At 41.3% G+C, this 25,900-nt stretch overlaps 1 protein-coding gene across 1 annotated transcript in view; it reads left to right on the forward strand.

The window, feature by feature from the left end:
* CHN2 (chimerin 2) overlaps positions 1 to 25,900 on the forward strand; it is a 167,303-nt gene that overhangs the window by 846 nt on the left and 140,557 nt on the right. The window lies entirely within an intron of this gene.

The raw sequence follows: 25,900 nt of genomic DNA on the forward strand, positions 1-25,900 counted from the left end.
GCGATGCCCCTGCCAGGGGCCGAGGCGGGGAACGGGGACGGCGTGGGGGCTCGGCGGGGCCCGACTCGCCTCCCCACCGTGCCTTTGTGTGGGGCGGGGGCGAGGGGAGACCCCGGCGCCGGCTCCCTCGGCGGGGGAGCAGCATCCCTCCCGGCCCGGGAGGGGCGTTATCGGGAGCTCCCCGCTTCGGGGTTTGGGTGGCCGAGGGCGTTCAGAGACCACCTCGCCCTGCTGACGGGCGTCCCCTGCAGCGGTCCCCGCGGGGCAGGACCGGCCCCGCATCCCCGCCGCTGCGCGGTGTGCTGCGCGGTGTGCTGCGCGGTGTGCTGCGCGGGGCTGCCGCGCCGGTCGCAGACAGCCAGATCTGCCCCTTGGTGGCAGCCAGGGCGTTTTGAGTTCTTCTGCAATACTGGGAACCATTATATTCCCGATGCGGATTAAAAAAAAAAAAAATGCTCCAGGTTGAAAAACCGCCCCAGGTTTTGCGCCGCGGGGGTGCGGAGCTTTGCGCTTGCTGTGGATTTTTTGGGGGTGCTGGGGGGCGTTGCTGCCCCGCTGACCGGGAGGGCTGGCTGCTTGCAGAGCCGCGGGAAGACGGAAAAGTTACGGTGCATTTCTGAGTCGAGACAGCCTGAAATTGAAAGTGATGCTAGAATAGTACGGCCGCCCGCCTCTCCGCTCAGCGAGCAGTTCTTCTAATGTTTAAGTGAGGAGAATCCGGCATGGAGTAATATCCTGGCGTTTCAGTGGGCTGAAGGAGTAAATAGGAGGATGAACAACTTTGGGGTTCACAGGGACTCGTGACTCAGTGTTTTGCTTGAGGTGCCAAATTGAGAATTTGTAAGAGCGCTTCTTAAACATAGCAATATGTGCTGTGAAAAGCAGACGGTCTCCTTTGACTATCAATACAACTGCAGAAAAATATAAATAAATTTAAAAGGCAATGAGCAGCTATGTTCTTTTTTTTTTTTTAAAGATGGTGTGTGTGACTTACACAACTTACTCTATGTTACCGTTTCAGCGTGTGACACTTACAGCCAGATGCAAAGAAAGAACTGGCTCCTAAAAATAAATATTTATTCCAACTGTTTTAATAAAAAATACGAACATTGCAAGCCCTGATTGCCTTACGTAGAAAGCACCTGAAAGAAGTAGGCATGAGAAATTCTGCCTTGTTTTCATGTTTGCGATGCAAGAGTTACACGACCAGAATGTAAACAAGCAAGAGTCAACCCAGCTCAATAGCTTGTTAGTTAAGGTACTTGTTTGGGCAATGCGATTTTTATTTTATGGATCATTTGTATATTTTTACATGTAAGTTATGTGATAAAACCAGAAACAACCCTAAAAGCCTGTGACTCTCTTCCTTGGTGCTCTCACCGTTAAGCTGCAGAAGCATGTCCCCCCCCCACTCCTTGGTCCATGAATCCCAAGGTCTTTCTTGCATACTGTTCCAGCTTCTGAGAAGGGATGCAGAGTGTGTGCCTCTGAATCCCCTCTGGCTCTACTGAATCCAGGCTGCAGGATCTGTCTCCCAAAATGACAGATGTGCCTGCCTTGCAGCCTTGGTTCAAATGCCTGACCTGCAGGGAAGAGTGGGCGTTCAGGCACATCCTTGGTCCAAGCAGCTCATAGCAGCTGACTCCAGGTGGCCTCCCACTCAGCAGGTGAATCCAGCACCAAACTTAACATCTAGATGAGGAACCCAGCTCTGGGCTTTAGATGTAGATACTTAAAAGTCAGGGGGTTTGGCACTTGACAGTACCCTGCTTCGTATAAAGCCCTTAGCTACAGCCTACAGCAGTTTATAGTTTATCTTTTGGTTTGGATTTTTGCAAGGATGAGCGCAGCTGAGCCTTGGCCCGTGCTTGGGGCTCTTAGATGCCAGAGCAGTACAACTAATAAATATTGTCAAGTGCTTCATAAAATAACTGAGTGCCCTTGGCTTTCATAACTTACAACCTTGGAGGGTTTTTTTGTTTTTGTTCCAGTGCATTCAGTCTTTATTTCTTCTATGCACATACTAATCACAAGTTAAATTTGCTGCAGCATGATAAAGTTTCCAATATTAGCAGACGCACCATATCTGACTGTGTGCAGCTGTATTTTGGCTGTCTGTGGTTTCAGTTCTCAGAACTCAGCAAGTCTTAGAGCATATTGTTTAGATAATCTAACCAAACAGTCTTGCTTTTAAATTTAATTTGGTAGAATTTATATGTATGTTTAACCTACCAATATGAAGACTTCCAAATAGTATCATTACTTCTGTTTCACGGAAGAGGGAAGGTTACACATTTTAGTAATGGAAAAAGGAAGTGAAGTTTGTGGTTAACAGCAGAATACCATGCTGCAGGACTCAGCTCTGACATGGACTTGATGCTTGGCTTGGATCAAGCTGTGTAATGTGTTGCTGGATCTTTTTCCCATCTTTAAGAGCAGTTTAGCGTTTGTCCATCTCATAGGGAACGTCTGAAGCCAAATTAAAGCATTGCTCATATAATCCTGTCTTGGCAAATACATTTTTAGCTCCAACAAAACATGTCTTTTCTCTCTTTTTTTTTAAAATATACTCATATACAAACATTCTGAGAAGAAATAAAGCTGTACGTCTTGAGACCATATAAATAATTCAAGTTTGAGACCACTCTTGGTGTTTGCTGTTGGTTTGAGGTAATGACAGATCTGCCTTGCTTCTGTCCATAAATTAGTGTCTATAACATCCAAATATATGGTTAGGTTTGAGCATTAGGATACGATATTTGTAAAATTACAGGCAATCTTTTTTTTTTTTTTAAGAACTTCTGGGGTAATAGCTGACCTGCATATGTGTGAGTACAAGTCAGAGTGGTTGATAGCCAGATCCTGGCCCATCTGAACACAAAGTGGTGCAGAGCATCTATAGGTTCCTTCTGTTTCCATGAAGATTTTGGTTAGCTGCTATTGCCTGCATGGAAAGGCAAGGCTTAGCTAGAATCCATCTTATAAGGAGTAAAAGGGTTTATTGACTGGGTGATTATAATAGAAATTAGAGTTTGAATGGCAGATGGGAATTTTAACTTACTTTTTTAAAGGGATGATTTCTTCTGTCTCTTGCCCGCCTTTCTTAAAATACAGATAGTTCTCCTTTCTTAGACAGTGTCTCTCTCTACTCTTCTTTTCTAAAATCATGTATTCGTAATACAGGTGAACACAGATGTGTTGTAGGAACAAAGTAGTCACATTAGACCCGGGGGGCAGAAAAGTCTGCTCCTGAATGCTGGCTGCTGAAGCCTAAGAATGTGTTGCTGCAAGTGACCATTTGCAATGTGACATTTCTGTTTCAATTCCAGCCAATTCGTATCAATGAGGAAAAACGTTAAGCAGTTCAAGTATATTTGATGTGAGGAAGCTGCCCAAGAATTTTATGGTGTAGGTATTCTGCCTGCCCACTTATGTTTCTGTAAACGTGCAGGTAGGATTTATAGTCTTCACTTGAACTTGTGTCTACATTAAAGACCAGAGTTTGGTTCTGTCCTGGAGCCTGCACAGTGACATTAGGTGGTTAGCTGTAGTGGTTGGACAGATGGGGCACGGAGAGCTATGACTTCAGCCGTCAACTAATAGTAAAGCAAATATTTGTACTTAGGAATCTGTTGCTCCTTTGCTTTCACAGCTAGGGAACTTGTCCTTCCTTCAGAGCTCGTGTCTGTGGTCCGTGTACTGGTCTCAACAGCCACTGTGAGGGTATTAATTATAGCTTCAATAATATTAGGTACTTGTCACAGGCCCCCTCTGATGGGAGCTTATGAAGGATTTTTTTCAGTAAGCTACCACTCACTGGTAACAAAATCTACAGGAGAGTCGTGGGTATTTGTATTGTATTTCTTTATATATAGCTCTCTGCCTTCGGTGTCAGAACTTAGGCTGCACTTTGACCACCAGCAGCCGTGTCTGACGGTGGCTGGGGGGGAAAGGGGGTATGCTGTGCTGAGGGAAGAAGGTGGGCATGATAAGCACTCAAATTAAGCGTTCTGCTTTGGACCTTGGGTAAATCTGCACAGCGTATGAAGTGCTGAAATTATAATTACTTCCACTGGGAATTCCACTTTACTTTCCTGTAATCTATAGCACGTGCCCGGGTGCCCTATTAGCTGTATTCCTTGCAAGCCCCTAAATTTTGTTGTTCTCCCTAGATGAAGTGCTGATCCAACCACAAGCAGCACCTTTTTCTTTCTCTTCTCTCCTCTAAAGAGGACCGCACATGTTTCTATGCTTTACTTCATGCTGCTTTCTCCTTAAAATAGACATATTCCCTTGCCGCTCCCCATTTTACCATTGACCCTTACTCTCACTTGTTCGGTTCTTTCTTTATTTAAACTTTTTTGTGGTTATTGTTGAAACGCGTCAGCTTTTTTCCTGGCAAACAGTTTACGTCTCCCACTTTGTCACCAGCTGCCTCCAGTTTCCTCCACCCAGTAGCCAAATACCGACTGTACACGACTGACGAACTTGAGGCTCTGCTCGCTGGAATGTAAATACGAGCTTGAGTGAAGAGACCTTGGTGGCTGTGCCTGCTCTGCTTGTCTGAGGAGCAAAAAAAAAAAACAACCCATCATGTTTCCCAGCTAGGCTCCACGCAGCGGTATTCCTAAATGTCAGACGTCTCGGCCTCCGCGCAGTTGTGCCATCCAAAGCTAGTGTGCAGTGACTGGACGTCACTTCAAGGCTTTGAGCTCTGCTTGAAAAGTCTTCTGCCAGGTGGCCTCCCTCGAACAGTTAGATAGCTCGGGCACCCTGTCAGGTAGGGGTCCTCACTGAAGGTAAATGCGAATATAAGCCTGCTAAACGATAGTGTTTAACCAGGCTTTCTCCGTGCCAGAACCTTTGCCCAAGTCTGAGTCTGTGCTGTGAGAGCGGTAACACTGGGAGAGCTTGGGTGAAGACCCAAGGCAAACACATAAACCTGCTATTTTGTGTCTTCCGTGTGCTCCAAAGATAAATTTTGCGGGTGTTAAGGCAGGTGTGGAGGCTGGAGGGATAGCTGTGCGCCTTTCTGCTTCCTGTCTGAGCCGATGCTTCTTCGTGTGCTGCGTGCATTTCAAGTAATACCTGTTATTGGACCAAATGATGGAGTTTAAACACACAGGCAAGCTTTCCGCTACAGGCCTGAAGAAGGGCTTGTGCGTCTCGTCGGCGTGTTTTCACATTTCAGCTGTATCAGCTGCTCTAAGAAAAGGTACAGCTTCCCTCCACAACCCCCCTGCTTTTGTAAATTCAGATACCTACGTAGAAGACAACCGCTATAAATTCTTTTAAAATCACCAATTAGTGATGATTTTTTTTTTTTAATTGAAAATCAAAACCTGTTTTTCTGTCCTGAAACTCAGGGGAAAAGGCCTTTAAGTGTCATTTAAGCAGCGATCCTCATTTAATTAATAATGAAGTTTATGGTTCATAAACTAATTCTTGTAATAAATTGAAAAGCAACAAATTGCTTTTTTAAAATAAATTAATGGAGATCCGTTGTTGAAAGGCAGCATAGTTCTCAACAACGTGTTTTCACACATACTCTGTGTTTCGAGAAGGATAGAAAACCGCTTACTGAGGGAAGAAGAAAAATCTTTGATGGTTCCAGTAACTTAACAAGGTCAAAATAAAATATTAAAGGCTCATGACTCTCTGGGGGTCACGAAGGTGCTACGATGTGAAATAGGCAGATGTATTGTAAAAATGAAAGTCAACAGAGGCTGATTTTAATTAAGATGCAAGCAAGTGAGAAGAAATGAATTTACTATTGTACACAGATTCAGAGAGATTCTAATTGGGAAAAATATGAGTAAATGAAAATATATGTTTATTCTCAATGATTTAATAGAAATAGTGTTGTGAAAATGGCACATGAAAGCTATTTAAATAATGCTGCCATTATGCTGATAAGGTGCTGCTTTTGATTTTTAAAAGGGCAATAAGAGATCTTTTTATTTCTGTTCCTCATGCCAGGCTTCTGCTGGCCAGGGTGTTCTTGCTCCAAATTAAAGCTGAAGTCTTTTGTATTTGATGATTATATAGAACTCACCATTCTTATTAAAAATAATAAAAATTCAAAAGGGAAAAATGCCAAAGTACTCCATTCTGATGTAGTGATTGGTCCAACAGTTAGTTACTGAATGTGTAGGCTGTGATTACTGAGAATAAAACAGCCTGGAAACTGGTACAATGCATGTCTGCTTCACAATTAAGCTTATATTGGTACTCTGTAAAGCAAAAGTCTTATTCTTCTTATGGTTCTGCTTGTCTCGGAGACATATGTGGAGGATCAGACGAACAGTCTTTCATGCTGTCACGATGATGACCTTTTTGGATACCAGTTCAATTGACTAGTTCTTGCCTTCTGTTTGATGGTTCTGAGAAGGCTTAGATATGCCAAGCGCCGAGCGATTGTAGGCAGGAATATTTTACATTGCAGAGTATTAGACACAATCCTCCTCTATCCCTGTGCCCATTATGTTTTACGTGTTTCAAGTGATAATAATTTGGCTATTACAGTGGATAGGCAAGTCGTAAGCCCGGTGTTTTAGACAAAGAGTATTTCTTTAAAGTTGCTTTGTTTATATACAATGAAAGCATACCTTTGGTGAAAGGGCAGCAGCGGCTGGGTTTGCTTTGCTTCCAACACTGAGTGCTGGCAGAAGGTGTTCCCATGCTGGGGAGCCAGTCTGTTGTCGCTTGTTCTTCTCTCCTACAAAAGGAGGAGATGCTTAGGAGATTAAATATTTGGAGAACTGCACGTGAAGGAACGGCGCATTAATATTGCATGAAAAAGCTTTTGTTGCAGGGAAATGTAGCAGGATTTATACAAGAAGCTGTAAATCTGTAATTCTATATATATCCTATTCTTTACAGGTGTAGTCTCAGTTTGCCTAAGAATTATATACAGTAGCTAGTGTAAATGTATAATTTTAACTGCTATGAATAATGACCCATTCTTGCTGTCTTTTTCTGACCTTTGATTATGAGCAAGTAAATTTGAATTTTATATTTGGAGGTGGTTATTACTAACCATGAATCACTCACAATTCAGCAATAATAGTTTCATCACCCTGTTTTACTCAGCAATAATCCAAATCCCAGGGCTGGAGGGTGAGCATATCCTGGTAGAAGGAAACTGATGTTGCAATAGTGTTGTCGTAACATTAACGTGCTTTGAAGTTTGCCGATGAATACGTTAGAACTTGAAAGCACAGGCTGATGTGTTTGGTAAGGTAAGGAGAGGTTAAAGGGTTTTTAAAATTCAGAAGAACGCGCAAGTGTCGCACGCCTTGCTTCTGGTATTATTGATCAAGGTCATCACAAAAGAATTAGTTCAGTAAATAAGACATCTGTTCTGAGGATAGCTTTATCAAGCTGCCCAGTTCCCCAGAGACAAGGTGTCTCCAGTATGGTATTATTACTGACAGCATAGAAAGTACTAGGTGGGCTCTTTCCTATCATCAGTAAATCACGTGTCACCTGCAGCGACCTGTGTGTCAAGTCACATTTCTCAATTTCTTCTTACAAGCTTGTCATGTAGCCATTCCTCTCCTTCCTTCTCACCTTCTTGTTGGCTGTTTAAACATTGCTTGTAGCTTTTGAAAAACCCAACATGTCATGAGGTGCTTTTGGGGGAGTTAGGCTTTTTGTTGCATCAAAGAAGAAAACTGAGTGTTAGAAGAGATGGAGACCTCAGTTCGTAAATGAGCTTCAGCTTGTTGAGAAGATGCGTAGTTGCTAAAAATTTATCTTGTTTTGACAAATCGATCAGTTGAATGTTTGGCTTCGGGTTATGGCAAGGGAGAAGAACGGCAAGCACAGGTCATGTGGAGGCACAGTGGGCACAGCCACTGCAAGGGCAGGCAGAAGTTCTGGGAGAAGCTGGTGGTTCGGCTCCAGCGATGTGCAGGGTGCCAGAGGGCCTCTGCTGTGGTCCAAAGCCAAAGAAGTCTGACATCTCTTTCAGCATTAAGTAAGTTGGCCATCAAAAGACATGGGGTATTTGTTGTAATATTTTTCTACCGCATGAAGCCAGGCTGCTTCTTCCTTAATTCCGCAATAAACTAGATCAGAGTGCTCCAAAGGAAAGAGGAGAGGATGAGAGGATCGTGAGAGACCCACACAGATCCTCCATTTTCAGCTTTTCTGAGGTGTTTTATGTAGTTGCTGTTAAAGGTAGTTTGATGTTTTTTTTGTGTGGCTGAACCCTACCTTTGTGTGTGTGTAGCCCTGTACTATTTCTGCATGTCGTACAGTGCTGTGGCCCCGCAGACAGTGCCAGCCTTTGTATCTCCCACTTTGGAGGGGTTACGTTGTGGTTGAGCATGTGTAGCTTAATAGTGAACCATACCCTACCCTGGTTAGGTGTTCAGGGTTGGGTGCTTCCTAGCACAGAGGCGTATGTAAACTGTGGACCTCTTTGGCATGGAAAATTGGGGATGCTAGTGGCTGACATGGGCTGTTTTCATGTTTAGGTAACTTTTACAGGAGAAAGATCCATCTGCTGCTGTTAAACACAATGATATCACCTCTGTCTTAAGTCCCTGAGCTGTACGTAGGCTGGGGAAACTGGTGAAATATATACGCTATATGCCTGCTGTATCCTTTTACACTTTTTTAGGCATCTATTGATAGTCACTGTGGGAGATAATCAATCTACGGATCTGATCCATCATTGCTGTTCTTATGTGTATAGCCAGTAGTTACTGCTGTGATAGCACACCGTGACTTCTAGGTCCTGCTTTCTACAGCCAAGAGCTCCTAAAAGAGAGGAAAAATTTGGGGTGGTTTTGAAATATGGAATGTTGATATTCTCTATTGAAGGTTAAAAACAAAACCAAAACCCCACACCTATGTTGCAAGGAGACCTTGATAGGAAAATCTTATTAACAGGGTGCTGTATAGAACAGTAGGTAGATTTGTCTCAAACCCTCTTTCTTCCTTTGATTGAAAAGCTTTTTCCTTCTTCTCCTTTGCCTTCTGAACACATGACCCAACTGGATTTATGATCCAGCTACAGCTGGATCACATTTCATTCTTTCGATTCCAATATTAAGGCTAGCAATTAATGAACTTTTAAGAGCTACAGCTTTTTCATATAAGTTTTTCGTATAAGGTTCCTCAAAGTTCCAAGGTCTAGGGCTTTACAAAAAACCTGAATGTTGCAGCCAAATTTCTGTAGTGCACAGAAGTGTCATAAAGCTGAATTAATTATTTGTAAAAGATCTTGTTTTCTAAATGAAAAACCCGTTATGAGCACAAGGTATTAAGTCCTGACCCTTCAAGCTGCTTGGTACCTTCTGTTCCCACTGCACTGAAGTAGTAAATCAGCAGCTTACAGGACTGGGTAGTTGCTTATCTGAGTATTTTTATGCAGTTTCCATTAAAGCAGCATCTGCTGTTACGATGGGGCAAATTATTATAGGCTACATACTAAACCTCCGCTCCTCCAAGTACTGGTACGTAACATATTTAATATTCAGTGCATTTACATCCTATATATATAGAACATGTTAATTCATTGGTGATGAATTTCCAAAGATTATGTACAAGCCTTAAATTATACATAATTTGTATAAATACCCGCTTCTTGAGAGAGCGTACTCTCCATAACTCCAGATCTCCTGCCAGGCAAACCAAGATGATGGACAGCTTTTAGCATCGTGCTGTGGTAGCTCCGTAGTTGTTTTATTTTGCAGTCTGAAGCATGTAGTTAGATTGTTTTGTGTTGACAAACTTATTTACTGAAAGAATATTGAACCCTTTGATGTCTTAACAAAAATGGAAAGACAGATTTCAATTCTGAGCTTCCTCATGCTCATTTGTGTCTAACATATCGGTGCATGTTGGAAATTTTGCTTAATTTTAGAGAATAACAGTAAATAATGACTTAAATAGAACTGTCTGTCGAGGATGAAACTTCAGTGCTCCTGAGTGGGTGCTTGAGGCTGGGAGGCAAATTAAAAGCTATGGAAATAGTGATTGACAGGCATGCTTTTTTCTTCTCTTCCATTTTGACACTAAAAACAGCGTTAAATCGGTAAGCCATTGAGAAGTAAAACGGATGAACTGGAGGATAGAGGTAAGTAGATGTCAGATTGATGAGAATTTATGAAATTATGTAGACAAGAAAAAGAGATGTTTTTATTTAGGTTGTGTAGAGAGAAGAACACAGGATCCTGAACCCTCTTTACAAAGCGGGTTGCTGTATCGGGCCATGTTACTTAACAGAGGGAGAATTTTACAGGTTTTTAATGTAGAACCTCTGGTCATTTTGGTAGTAGATGAGTACATCTAAGCATGTGGGAGAGAAAAGCCTTAGGTCTGATACGAAACGTTGAATGTTGGGTTCAGGCTTTGTCTGGTGTTTCTGAGTTGAGCGCACAAGCAGGGGAGCTTCGTACCTGAAAGCAGCAGTCGCCGGCCATGGAAAATTAGGTAATAACCTTTCTCCCTCCAACTGAACCAACAGTTGACTGTCAAAGTGAAGAAGCATCCTATGCTGTGCTAGCATTTGAGGTGCACACACAATACAGTATGATTTCTGGGATAGAAGGTTTCGGGTTTTTACGGAACTCTCCGAGAGCTGCATTTCCATCCATGCAGCACCTGGAGAGCCCACTGTGGTGGCTTTCCGAATTGCAGTTTGAGTGGTTTCTCCTGCAATTTAAAAAAGCGTTGTTGAACATAAACTGGAGAGGTTTCCCGGGCAGGCTGTTGGGTGGCGTTGCTGGGTAGTGCTGTTTGTGCTTTGCTAAACAGTCGTTTTGCTTCCTTTCAGAAGCGATGGATTAGTTCACTCAATAAGCTCCAAGAAAGAAAAAACAAGAAATTCTCCTCCCAAACCCATTAAATTGCCTTGTACCATTGATTTTAAAAATAAACCAGAAAAAATGAATTTTAAGTGCAAATCCAAAGAGTTAAGTGTATTGCTTTTAATGATTAATGTAACAGTAAATCTTTAAGCACTGGCAACTTAAGAAATCAACACAGACTGTGTGAGTTCTTCTAGAAATACAAAATTTGGCAGATGTGTCCAGGTTGTAATATGGCCTTGTTTGCACATGAAAATTATTTCAAAAAAAAAAAAGGGCTAACGAGCTATAATGAAAAAAAAAATGTTTAGACATGGGAATATTATGGGATAGTGTTTCTGGAACAGCTGTTCCTGAACGCTGTTAAGTTATAGTAATGTGGATCACTGACTTGAAAGGTGTAGAAATATAGCATTAATTATCCTCATTTGTCGAGTACCGCTAAGCTTCTCTTTTCTTTCTTTTTCCTTTCTGTGTGATATATTCTTGAAAGCTCGTTGCTCCCTTTTTCTCAGAAGACATAATGCATTCTTGACATCAGAAACTTAAACCTAAACCTGCCATTTTCAAGGCTTTTTTCTTCTTTTATTTAGTTTCGTGTTGTTTAGCATGGGAGCCGATCACATGATGGTTAAAGTATAAAAGGGTAGAACAATGTGAAGACAAAGATGATTCATTTCAGAGTAGTACTTGGCTAAACAGAACAGGTCGTTGTGAGTTAGGAGCATTCATTTCATGCACGCAGGAGGTGCAAGAGTCAGGACTGGAGGTCTACTTTGCTGAATGTTGTTGAACAGGATATTATAATTACTGTTGTTTCGCTTATGCCGACATACATTTATATACAGATTGCATGAAAAGGCCACGGGAAGGGAGGTTGGTAGCTGCATAAATATAGAATAAACGTCAGTTTGGGGCCCAAAAATCTTGTAACTTGAAGAATGCTAGAAGAATGAGTGGGTGTAAACTACAGTCAAAATGTTGAAGAATTGGCGTGCTATTATTAATTACATGTATCAAAATGCATGTGTATGTTTAAGAAAATAACAGGAACGAGAATGGTTAGGAAAATAGTGGGAATTTGCCCCCTGCTTCCCCATGAGCTGTTTCTTCTTTAATTCTGTTAACTGAGAAGGAGGAGACACATTGTCTTCAAAGAATTGCTGCAGAGGGCTTTGGCTTATGAAAGCCTTTTCTGTCTTGTATTTGGTTCAGATCCTTTGATCTCTTTCGGTTTGATGAGTACGTGTCATCACTTGATATTGCAATTGCTTCCTCTTGCTCAGATACGACAGTAATAAATATATTCGCTGAAGAGTGTAATTTAAAATTTATATTATTCATAGTTATCGGCAAGTACTGTAGCCTAAATGGTGAAAATGAGGGGGAGTCTGGTTCAGGTTGATTTTTTTTTTTTAAAATAATTGATCCGTCTTATCAATATGCGTAATAAGCTTATCAAAACAGACTTCTCAAAAATTAAAGGAGAAAAAACTCAATATAAAATGATTGTAAGTGTAATTGAGTAGTGTAATTTACTTTCACTTTACAGGAAAAGGCTTTCAGCTTCACCTCTTAAGCAGCTTTAGAAAACTGCACGCTGACTCCTGTATTGATTGAAAGCATCCAGAGTGTCTAGAAAACATAAGTGTACACAAATTCATCTAACAGGGATGTGTTTTATAGAAAGAAACCCCATCACTGTCTAGAGTTTGTAAGAAGTATGTTAACTTCAAAAATCCTGGATATACTGTAATACGTAATCAGGAGCTTAATAATAGCAGGATTTTTTAAAGAAAAACTTTTTTCATCATTCTGTAAGCTCTTAACTAATCTTCACAGCACCTGTTTCATAACTGGAAAGAAGTTAGTCAGAAGACTGGAAACAGACAGCTACTACCAGAGACTAAAATCAAAATCAACATGGAGTAAAAGTAGAAGATTTGTCAGGAAACATTCTCAATTCATTAGAGAATGCATTAGAGAATGAATTGAGGTCCCCCCTTGGACCTCGTTGGGAACTTTGGCCCATGTAAGGGACGTATTGAGGACTTCCTTTTTTCCCTTAGTATAGTTTGCCTTATTTTTGTTTTATATAATAGTGTGTCACTAATGTCTTGTACATTTTTGATTCTCTTTGTAAAATCAGTTTAGGATATGCTTTGTCTCGGTAAAATTTAGATAGATTTCTTTTTGTTTTTTCCTCCTTTTTCGTATGTACTCTCTCCCTCCAAATGTAAAGCTTTGCGACGCTTAGGCTTGGGATTAGGTAGACTTACGCTTGAACCAGGTGAGTAACTGCAAGTAACACCAATGATGTGATCAGTGTTATCCTGGGTTTATGTTCTGACAGTGACTTAGTCTGATACTGACTTTCCTCATCCCTGATGATCAGACTGTTCCCTAGTAAACATTTCAGAACAGATTTATTCACTGCTACGCACTTAAAGAAGTTGATGCTGTTCATTTCTGGGGCTGTTGAGCACCATTTGGAATAGCAGCTGCTGAGGTAGCGATTTGGACGTGTCCCCTACCACCCTTGAAAGGAGAAACATCGTGGGCGCACAAAACCTTTCCAAAGTATCAATGACATGCGAGCCTGAAAGCATTTGCATATTTTATTTTAACAGATTTTTTTTTCCCACCATGAATATGTTTATCTTGCTTGCAGATACCGAGTCTGATCGTGTGATGTCAAGCAGGAATGACTTCAGGATTTTTTGTATATCTAAGGCTCCCATAAGCGAAAGAGCAAGGGCATTTTCTTTCTGATTACCTGCCAGGTTGTGACAAACTTAAAGAAATACGATCTTATGGGTAAGACTCAGTAGTCAGCTCAGTTTACTGTATTCTGTGATTTATTGGAGCCTGCAGTCCATGTAATGGGAGATGCCATCTCTCATTTGAGGGAGCTCTAAGAAAGAATGAGAAACTTGCCTTCAGGCCCAGATCAGCTTTCTGAAATACCAAGAAAAAAAGAGTTTTGTAGTGAGGTTATTACTTGAAACCAAACCAAATTTTAGGCCAGTCTGTCTTCATCTCATTCCCATTGCTCCTCCCGAAACAGCCAAACCTCCATCCTTCTGCCTAGTAAACACACCAGTCTTTATAATTTGTGTTCCTAAGGAACCAGGCCTTGGGGAAATTCAGCTGAGAGTCTGGCTTCAGGTTTTCTCTGAGAAGTTAGGTTCTAGGGCTAGTTGACCTGTCAGAGTGGTGTAGAGTTCCCCTCAGTGCATATGGGAATCAAAACAGACATGCTACTCATTGTCTGAATCTGCAGTATTACTGTTGGGTTTATCTCATCAGAGAGATTTTTTTCTTTGGGCAGCCTTTGTAAGAGGAAAGTAAAAATCAGCCTTACAATGGTACAAGTATGAGGAGACTACCTCCAACCCTTGGCATCACTTTCTCAAAACACCTCGCTCATGCTGGTCCTTGCTTTCCCTGCCTTTGGAAGCAGTAGAATAAATGAAGCAGAAGATAGGTGAGCTGAAAAAGTATGAAGGGGAACAAACACTCCTGTAAGATGACTTTGTGGCCGTTATGTTTTCCCTGTTCTCGGTCACTTTGCAAGCTATTTGCCCGTGCTGGGCAGTTGGCTGAAGGATGGCACCCGGGCCTGTGGCTGGAGCATTTTTGCCTAGGAGGAGCTGTGCAGTGTTGGCCACAGGCTCAGCTACAGCCCCGTGTCTTCTTCCCACCTGTGGCCACCAGCAAATCCTGAGGAGAGAGTGTAAGAACAGGATGAATGCACTGAGTAAACTTCTGCAGAATATTCTGTCGGCATCCAGAAATCTGTGGCTTGGGAACTTCCTGAGACAAAGAGCTGGATTCTGAAGTTTAATAGATGTACTTTATTCTTATGTTTCATTTCATGAATTTGGTTAGTTGTTCTATGGACCTGTGTAAACTTGGAACGTCCTGCGTCAAAGAACTACAAAGTTTGAATGTGTTACTTAAAAACATACCTTTTTCACTTGCTTTTGAACTTGTCATCGTGTAATTTCATTTCATGCACCCTACCTCTTTTATTGGAAGAAACTGAAAATTCATTTTTTATACGTGTGAAATTTTAAGTGCCATACAGCCCTTTATCACAGTGCCCCAGTCAGCTCGTTTCCAACCTGAAGAGTCACAGGGTACTTGGCCAGTCCTTGTATGGGATAGTCTACGTATCTTTGGTTAACCACATTGTCATCTGTTGTGCTTTTCCAGTCCTAATTTCGTGGCTTTCCCTTGGGGCCTTTTATAAAACTGTCATGATGTTAGCCGTTTTCCAGTCCTCTGATACTGAGGCAGTTTTAAAAGGGACAGTCATACTGCTGTTTCATCCATGAGTTCCTTAAGAAGCTTTCATAAGTATCATCTGATCTTGACAAATTGTTCATATGTTTGTTCTATAGCCTCTTCCACCGAAACCTCTGCTTAAAATGGATGATACAACCAGTCCCCCATAAAGAAATGTTCCGACATGGCGCCTTCTCCAAACTCTGGGTTCTCTATATGCAGATCTCAAAATACTTGATTATTTTCTGCTGTAAGTGCTGCTTTTATCCCTTCATCATTTATTGGCCAGACTGGCAGGCTTTGCACTCAGACATGAAAAAGGGGTTGTTGTTAATTTTTACGTCTTCTGCTAGGCGTTTCTCAGGCTGTAAAAGACAGCCTTGGCTTGCCTTATTGTGATGTGAGTTTGCTTTGGATTTGTTATTTTTTTTTAAAGTATTATTATTTTCCCATTTAACATGCAACCGCTCATGAGTCTTTCTGTTTCCTTCATTTGGACACGACTCCAGCTTTCAGAAGGATGTTTTCTTGCTTCTGATAACCTCTCATACCCTGCTGTTCAGCTGCACTGGTTTCCTTTTCCACTTTCTCAAATCTTTTTTTTGCTGTGTGGCATGTATTTGCTCACAGCCTCCAGTGTGGTATCTCTGTTTACCGTACCGCCTGGGAAGGTTTAACTCGCTTCGCTTCTTCCCCATTTAGCTCGCTTCCTTTTAGCAAGATTTAATGTATCCTCCAGGGTGACTTAAAAATCAGATTTCGAAGGTTTTATCAGTCCTGTCAAAATTTCCTAGCGTGTGTATCAACGCTACCTACAGTTACAAACCCATTAAAAATGTCCAAACTGTAAAAACTGTGCGTGAATGTGTAAGCGCTTGTGTCTGTTCATCGTAGATAGGGAGCAGATAATCATTCTTGACAGGAAGAATAATTCTAAGTGCCGAACCTAGGCAGTCAAAGCTGGTTTTTGTTTGTTTTTGTCAGGCCTAAGCTAGCAGAAACTGTCCCTTCAGATGCAGGGGTTTGAGGGCCAGCCAAGCTGCTTTTGCACCCAAGGAAGTGAGGTCTCAGTTTTGAGCTGCTGTGGTTTGGAATTTGGATTGAGATGTTTTAGCAAGACAACCTGTACAATTAGGTGTATTTTGGGGGGCCAGAGTAGGCCAACTTTATTCCTGGAAAAATCTGGAGCACTCTCCTAAAACTGCATGCCTTTGTCACAGCTGACTGTGATAGACCCAGCTGAGGAGTAAGTGTTAATGAAGGGCCTTAATAAGTGTGGACAGGTGTGGTCTAAACAAGCTTAGTAAAGTCCTGTCACTTAGCTGTGCTGCTGTTTTTAATGAAAAAGCTTTTTAGAGAGTCAGAAAACGTAAGAGTAATTGAACTGTTTAATAAGACATCACTGACACTCTTGCTGCTCAAAGGGAAAGAAAACTGGGCAGGATTAGTAATTTTTAAATATCGTTAACAGAAGAAGGTAAAAGACTTTCAGAAAACATGAAACAGAGAGCAGACGTTCTTTCTTTAAACCAAAATGATCAGTTTGTTTAAGTTTAAACATAGAGTCAACATACATATACATGTACTCAAAAGCTGTCACATTACCCAGCCATTAATCTTGATCTGACCCGTTTTGGGCAAGAAGCACATGCTCTGCGAACTTTTTTCTTTGAACTTCAAACATGAACTCTCTTTATGATAATACAATATTTTCCATGCTTTTTTTCTGAACCTTTCTCTGTGTGTTTGAAATTTACAACATTGAGCTTTATCTGAAAGCGAATTTATTTTTAGACCTTGCAGGAGAATAGTTCAGCTGCATGAGTAAGATGCAGAGACCGAACAGCCTGGAAATACCCCTCTTGGAGAAGCATCCCTTCCTGGCTGGTTGTACTTGATTTCAGTTTACCCATGGTGTGGATGTGTATAGAGCGTGTGCCGCAGTCCTCGCTTGGTTTCAGGTTTTTTATTTATAGTACATTAATATTTTTAATATGATTTTAATGTGCTTGGCTCTATGTTGATTGAGTAAGGAGAAGCTTATACTGAAGAAATTATTTACATTAATATTTTTAATATTATAGTGCATTGTAATTAATGTACATTATTATATTTATTACGTTATTTATAGTACATTAATATTTTTAAGATGAGTGGCTCTATGTTGATTGAGTAAGGAGAAGCTTACACTGAAGAAATTCTTTCCTGTGAGGGTGGTGAGGCACTGGAATGGGTTGCCCGGAGAAGCTGTGGATGCCCCATCCCTGGAAGTGTTCAGGGCCGGGCTGGATGGGGCTTTGAGCAGCCTGGTCTGGTGGGAGGTGTCCCTGCCCATGGCAGGGGCGTTGGAACTAGGTGATCTTTAAGGTCCCTTCCAACCCAAATCGTTCTATGATTCTATGAAATGTGTTGCTGTTAGTGGCTAGGGAGGTCTATTCCAGAAGCGGCAGAGGTACCTGAGCTGGGTTGATGTGTTCCCACCTCTCCCTTTCTGAGGAGGATGTTCCTGCGGAGCGCATCTGCCCTGCTCTGAGCGGCTGCCCTCTGCCGTAGCAAGCCCTGCACCCTTGCACATCATTTTCCCAGTGCTCGTGGTGATCCCCAGCGCTAGAGGAGATGTGCAGGAAAACAGAGGGAGGCTTTATTAAGCCTGACTAAGAGTGGAGCCGCAGGGTGAAGATCCATCAGGCAGCTTGAACAGACTGAACAGCTTGTTGCTGCCGGAGAGAGGGGGTGTCCCAGCCGGCTGCCTGTCCCCGGTCCCCACTCCCCGCGCGGCTCTGGCACTCCTCTCCTCTCCTCCTTCTGTGAGCTGGCAGCCGGCACCCTTTCAGAAACAGTGAAAAGCAGAAATCTCATTCTAGCATTTGCTTAGCAAGGTTCTCCTCTCCTTATCCCAGTATCTGTCACCCAAAATCTGATTTTTCTTAAGGTATATAGCATGTCAATCACTTCCTACTGCTCTGCTATTCAGAGGCTTTCTGCAGTGCCCGTGCCTTTCTTTTCAGGTCCTCCTCGTGCCCCGCTTCATGCGTATGTTCTCATTCATAACTGTAAAACCTTTTGGTGCCTTTATCATTCCACGCCTTTAATGTAGGAAGCACTATTAATTGCATAATTGTACATGCATTTTGCTAATTCCTTAGTATCTGAGGCATTCTTAGGTTTTGATAGAGCGTCTTTGCATGGTCTTTGGAATTTTAGCCCAGCTGACCATACTGGGAGCTTTCGGAGAAAAAAAAGGACAATATTCTGTATTACAAACAAAGCAAAAATGGTGCTAAGGAGAGTCTACTACCAAGTGATGAGAAGCCATAAAATTTCAAAGTTGAGAGTCAAGGTGCATATTTTCATGGGCTGCTGTTGACATCAATATTAAAATGTAATCGTCAACCATATGATAAAACATTACTTTTGAAAAATATAAAATATAACATGTAATTTGTGTGTACATTATTGGCACATCTCGGAAACACTGTGTATTTTATTAGATGTGTGAGATGGAACTCAAGAAAACTACTTAGATGAAATGTGATTATTAAACAGAGATAGCAATACCCCTATAATGCCAAAGTATTAAAGGAAACAGGGAAGAGGGGAGAAGCGTACTCATACATGAACATTTCAGAGTCTTTGTTTTGCTGTCTACATGGAAAGACTTCTTTTTTTTTTTTCTTCTAAGGATGCAGTCTTTTTTTCTATGATTTTTTTATTTCTTCCCCTGTTCCTTTGGAACAGTGGACTGGAAACGGTGATGTTCTGTGACTTATTGTATTAGCTTGGGCTAGTGCCAAGAAAACTTTTCTGCCTGGAGAAATAGTGCCAATTTTCAGGTTCAATAATTCATACTGCCTGGGTTATAAAAATATTGTGAATTTCTGTGCAGCTGACAGTTTGTCTTTCCAATTCAATAAAGCCATTACTAGCAACTGGTTAATTATTAATCCTTGGATTCAAAGTTTTCTGGTATTTTTTGGTTCTTTTTTTAACCTAAACTGTCCTCTTCAGCAGCTCTAGATAAATAACATCTACATGGGAGTATATTTTACCATGAGAATTTTTAAACTGCAGCTTTGAAATACTGAATTAATAGCTTCTTTCATATATGAAATATTTTACATCTGAGACTAAGATAACTTTAAAAGCAGAGAGATTATCTGAGTCATGGCATTTTAGGAAACAAATTCCTATAATTTAAACACATTCTACAAACATTTCTTTTAATCTGTCAGTAACTTGATAACTTTAAATTTTCAGATGCATGATGATCGTAAGTGATAATAAAATAAAGAACATAAAATCTTTATTTATATGACACACTTTGGTCCCATTGAATCTTGGGAAACAACTTGTTATACATCAAATAGCTAAGTAGGGAATTTCAGAGATGACACAGATCTTAATTTAAACTTTTTGCAAAAATAGTTTGAGAAACATAAAACTTTTAAATCTTTTCAACAGGGAGTAAATGCTGCTTATACTTAAATCTCTGGAACCTCCTTGGTAGAAATGCTTTGGAGAGCAGTAAAACTGGAATTGGCTCCGTGGTTCAGAATATTAGATCCCTGCAAATGCTCAATAACGGATAATGGGGATAAGTGAGAAATCCAACCAGGAGTGTAAAGAGAGCCTCGTTCTTGCAATGAGCTCCATATGGATAGACATTTCTGCCTTCGCAGAACATCGCTTTTATCAGCAGGTCCCCGCATAGTACATGGATCAACCGTGTAGAGCTGATTGCATCATCAAAATGAAGTGACAGCATGTCTCAATTGGTCGGCTAAATGTTGTGTGATAGTCTTCATCGTGAGGATGAAGCCTGTGATTATTTTGTTTCCATCAACTGTTTCAATTCTGTGTTTCATCCAGCTGTTCTTACAGACTTTATTTACTGTCGGGGATAACGCAGGCATAGGCTTTGATTTGGATTGAAACTGCTTGGTCCTGACAGCAATTTCTGGGGCATTTCTGGTGGACAGCTGGGGGGATGGGGACTAAAATATGGCATTCTTTGAATAGATGAGCACCTTAACCTTCTTTATCGCGAGTCCTCTAGACTACCCACTGCCATGACACCAGGTCCCAGTTACATCCTACGTGAGACCCCACGTGCTGTCCCTGTTTGCCTTCCCCTCACACATGCTCGTGTTTCCCCCTCTACCCAAACTCCCCGCAGCCCTCCATGGTTTCTTCCGCCTCTTCCCAAATCTGTATGCTCCCTGTTGCAGTACCCTCTACATTTTTGGGCTTGGTTGGCCAAAAGCCACCCTGCCCTTTTAGCCTCTAGTTACGTGTGGACTTACTGGTAAGGAAATGTGTGCTTGCCCATCAGGCGAGCAGAAGGGCTGTCTGTCTGTCTGCAGAATGATGTCCCTGGTGGGGTTCTTCCCTCTCATGCTATCAGTGGTGTTAAAGCTTTTGAGTTCTTCCCGTCTTTTGCAGAGTCTCTGTCCAGGTGTGGAATTTCATTAAACAGACAGGAACTTCATGGCTTTGAGATCTTTAACTCTCTGTTAAATTGGGTGGTAATTGGGCGACAAGTTACAGTAAGTCTCATTTGCCTGTGAGAAAAGCGGGAACTGTCATTTTGGAACTGATACTAAGTTGAAACTCAACTTTCTGGAGACATGAAAGCTGGTTTATTGTGTCTGTATGAGTGACTGAATGTGATCCCTTTCAGTCTGATTAGTTACACAACTTAAAAAAAAAAAAGTGAAAAAAATTTATTCATTAGGATTTGAAGAATGTCTGCGGATAAAACAATAACATATTAATAAACTTTGTGATTAAACCACTGAGAAACTTCAGCTTCCTGTGACTTCAAGTCAGAATTTTTCCCTTTCATCTTGAGACTTACCCTAGCAATAATGAAGTGTCTATATTTTAGATAGATCTAAATTAAAGTATCTATAATTTAAAGTATCTTTAAATGATGTCTACTTAGCAAAGTGATTGGTTGTTGAAGCTGTTCATTCATTTCCAAGAGAGTGCCAGTTTTGGGGCCAGGTCAGACACTACCAGCTGTTTTGACTGATGATGCTGATACCTTACGTTCGTGGAAGGCATTTAATCAGTCAGGAAATTAAGGCACTTCACTGTCTCAAATGCAGCAGAAGAAGAATTTGGCGATTAACTGCTGCCACAGCCTTGCAACACAGAGCAAGGTCAACCAGCAGGTTGATGGAGGAAGTTAGGAAGCATCTGCTGCTGCAAAGGGGTTTGTAGGTGAGTGGGCTGCGTGCACTCCAAGGGCAACTTGGCACCAATATTTGAGTCATTGCTGCCACTGGTGTAAAATGAGTGATGAAATGAACCTTCTAGTGTGCTGGTTTATGGCTTTCTCTAAAAAACTGCCACTCCAGACAACACATGGACTTTGCACACTGTGCTGGGAGATCAGGTCAGTGCAAATCCAGAGGACGACATTATCACCACCTTCAATCCAAAGACACACACTGGCTTCTGACTTGGCACTTCTTGCTCCAGATGTTTTGTGAGCAGCTGTGATTATCGTGAAAGTCCATAAGTCTATCATACGGTAGCTACGTTTTAAGACTTGTGAATGCATAGACTTAAGCGGCAGAGGTAGAATCTGCCACATTTTTCTGTCTAGACATGCTTTTAGCTGCAGCGCCTTGAAATAACAGAACATAGATTTGTAAAAACTGAAATACAGCAGGTAGTGTCTTGATGTCATGGTGGGAAGGGACTGCATAACCATTTGGTCATGATGGGGACACATGAAACCAGAACCTGGTGGCTGATGCGGACGCGTGGGCTGACACCTTCTTCGCCTGCAGCAAAGCTGTGCTTTTACTTCTTGCTTGTAGCATACATTCGAATGATAAATATGGGCATTGAAGCTCCCGGTTACTGCTTTTACATACATTTCTGAACTCTTAATACTTTGCAAATACACTCAAAGCATGATGTAATACATTCCAGGGAGATATTATTTATTCTGAAAAGAATTTGGCATATATTAGGATTTTTCCTTCCTTTTTTTTTTTTTCCTTCCTAGCTTCTGTAAAGCACTCTGTAAGTTTTCACTAACAACTTCTGTCTTCTTAACCGACATATGGAGAAGCCGCGATGTTGGCATGAAGTTATCTCCTGGTAATAGTGCCAGGAGAGTGTTATTTTGTGGCATTGTTTAATACAGGAAACTGCTTTGCGTTTTGTCTGTAATTTCAGCTTTTCTGAATGTTTGTTTTTGGATTCAGAATAGTACTATTGACAGTTTCTTTTGCGTTTTGAAATGTTTAATAAAAGGGATAATGATAGCATGAAATATTTCTTGATGATCTTGTGAGTTTTTTCAAATTCCATCTCCTTTATGTGTTTGTAATAAGTTCTCTGTGGCAGATATTGAAGAACAGCTATTCTAGGAAAAGTTGCAATATAGAAATGCCAGCTTTTTACGTCTTCAAGTCGTATGTGTATTTTTCATAGGTAAAACTTTACAGTTTTCCATTAGCGCAAACGTAAAGATCCATCTTAGCTGCATAACAATGAACTGGCTGCTTCTCTCTTAACGCAAAAAGCAAAACTGTCAGTTCGGGTCAAATCGTGATTCTTTGCTCACGGCAGCAGTAGGCAAGGCAGGAAGAAGGGAGTGGGATTTCCACATCCCCGCTTGTTTCCTGACTTGCAGACTGAGCAAATTTGATTTGGGAAGTAACCGAGACTAAGTCTAAGGGCTTCAAAGTCCTTTTGAATAGTAAACAGCCAACATTTTTTGCAGTAAATTGTAGATAAAATCCTGGCGCTGTTGAAGTCAGCAGTAAAAGTCCCACTGGCTTGAGCGGGGCCAGGATTTCACACGCAGGGTTCGAAGCTCTGTCAGGACATGGATTGATTCTCCATTGCCCTGTCCAAGAGGTGGGTATGTATCATTGCCTTTAATTTGCAGACCAAGATACCAAGATGAAATAACTTGGTCTTTCCTTCACACAGTCGGTTAGCACTAGGACAGTAATTTGAGGTTTCCTTGATCTCAGCAGTCAGTTCATACCCGACACCATCTTTTATAGAGCATTTTTGGGTGGTATCCTTGCACGTTAATTTGATATTCCATTTTTTGGCCTTGTTTTTGCTTGCCCATCTTTTTGCTAACCATTTCATTTATCGTGTGCTTCTCTAGCATTTTTTTTTTCCCCTTGTAGTTAATTTACAGTGGTTCTATTTCTGGCCATCAGATTTCCTCTCCTCCTTTTATGGTTATAACAGAGCACGCTTGTAAATCATCCTTCGGACCGCACGCACTGGCGGCCTTCTTGCTGCAAAACACGAGCAACTCTACCCTGTCACTATTATGCACTGACATTTAGCAGATGTATTGCCATTGTTGTAGAAGTACTATTTTCTTAACGTTTTAAAAATGGTTTTAAAATTACTAGCCTTCAGTGTCTCTTCATAAACTTAATACATACTTGCTAATATGTGTAAGTATTTGTTGAGGTGTTTGGAAGTAATCTGTACAAGCTTAATTTTATATTGCCGCCAGTTGCAGACAATTCAGTTGGGTGATGTGAAATTCATTTATCTGTCCTGGTTGTGTATTGTATTCTACACAAAAACTTAAATTACTTTCATAACAAAGACATCATCTGAACAATGGTGGACATGCCTGCTGTATCCAACATCTTATGCCGTGCTTCTGGAAACAAATAATACGCTATCTTTTTAAATTTCCTATTCATTTCCCCAGCCTGTTCCTTGTTGTACTTGTTCTCAGTTTAATGCTGGCTTCTTTCCTCTATCAAATGAGATCTTTTGGAGTACCTTGTCATGTATTGTGATTTAATAGCCATTAGCTGGGTTTTCTCTATGGACAAAGAAAGGCTGGCACAGCCAGAACTCCCGAGGTCCCTCTCTCCTTTCTCCTCTCCCCTTGAGCCTCGAGTTCTGGCTTTTTACCAGCTGCGGTCCCATCCCTGTTCCTTGGTGTTTGACGTGAGGGTTCATGACTCGGTAAAAGACCATGCTCATTTCTTCAAGAGCTGTGTTCAGTGTTTTCGTAACAGCGTCAGATGGCTTGGAGTAAGTAAACTGAATCCGAGTTGGAACACAAATTTTCTTAGATACAGCACTCTTTCTATGGTTGGTAGTCCTTACCGTTTTGTTTTTCACATGTACAGCAAAGTTATGCTGAAATTTGCAAGTTTAATTCTTCATAACAAAATGTCAAAATGTGTCAGCTTGGTAAGTGAATTGCCACTTGCTTTCTGCGAAGCGTTATAATCAGTTTTGGCCCCAAACGGAAACCTTGCTCCCAAGTCCTCCTGCATTTTGATCCAAAATCCACAGAGTATCCCTCTCTCGGTTCTGGTTGGGAAGGCATTAGGCTTTGCCAAGAGCAGTGATTTTTTTTTTTTACCAGATTTCAATGCAAGAGGTGATAGCGTCTTTGGAACAAATAAATCTGTGTGATTTCTGCTAATGCGGTGGGCGGCTGGTTTTCAGAGTTACCGCCTTTGCTAGCACCTTGGGTTGCTCTTGCTGCCAAAGCAGTTGCTTGATCTGTGCCTAAATTCTAGTGTAAAACTCGCCAAAGTCTGTATCCAAACTGGTGCTTCTCAGTGTACCTTTGCCTACGTTATCACATCACTGTTGATCTCATATCTTTCCAAAGTGGAGGGGAGGGAAGGACAGGGGAGGAACCACCATCTGTGTGACCAGCTTAATTCAGTATATGCTCAGTAATGCATTCTGTGACTGTAGCGGGCTATTCATTTTAAATGTTATTATCGCTGTTCATGGAGGCATAGCTGAAATACTAGCTTGAGCATTGGATCATGTATATTTAAATGCTAATAGTTGTAAAAAATGGTAAGTACTTACTAGCTGTGTAATTTTTTACTGGAAGGATCGCGTGGATTGCGTATTATTTCCTTACGCGTTTGAATAATCCATAGGTTGCTTCGACTAAAAAATTGGAATATACGTTTGTAGCCTAAGTATGCCTAGGGGAATGCCAGTCATGTATTCCTCCAGAAATTTTGGAAATGCATCCAGATAGATACAAATTCTAATATTCAGTGACTCTTCAGGTCTCTGAAATGTTGACTGATACATAACAGAAGATGATAGTAGGGTTCATTCAAAAATTTTGAGTATTCTTTTAAATCTAAGAATGCTTGATTCTGTGGGCGATTATTGAAACCAAGTGCACTTGCTTTTTATGGAGGAATTCAGTATTCCTGGAAAACCATTTACATCAGCACTCGCTCTTCCTGCATTGTGCCTGCATTGTGAACAGGCCAGATGGTGCTTTGCTGCATGTGAGCACAGCAATAATTGCAGTTCTCAAAGTGAATGACTACGTTTTGCAGCATGACACCAATTTTAGATGAAAATGAGGCCCAGTGTATTGACAGACGCAAGCGGAGTGAAGCCATGGGGAGCGGACTTGCTTTCTGGCTATTCCCTCCTATTATTCCTTATGTACATTAACAAATGTCTATGTAAATTAGGGCCATTTGAAGAGATGTCTGCGTGGGGTGAAGTTTCAGAAATTATTCTCCGTCCTCTCCAGGGCTGTATGTTTCAGGATCCTGACAACTTTCTCACAGTATTATGAAAAAGTATCACGCGTAATATATATTAGTCTGTGTTTTGAAATAAAAGTTGGTAGAGCTGGAGATCATTTTGCTGCCATTTACCCTTTATCCCTAGGGAAACACATTTGGTTTTTTTAACTCTACACCAAGTTGTTTCCAGTCTCCGAATAACTTGACCAACTTTACTGTTAAATGCATTTTCGCTCCCCTATCCTGCCAGAAATC

The sequence above is a fragment of the Chroicocephalus ridibundus genome, chromosome 2 (assembly GCF_963924245.1).
Source record: "Chroicocephalus ridibundus chromosome 2, bChrRid1.1, whole genome shotgun sequence".
Classification (NCBI taxonomy): Eukaryota; Metazoa; Chordata; class Aves; order Charadriiformes; family Laridae; genus Chroicocephalus; species Chroicocephalus ridibundus.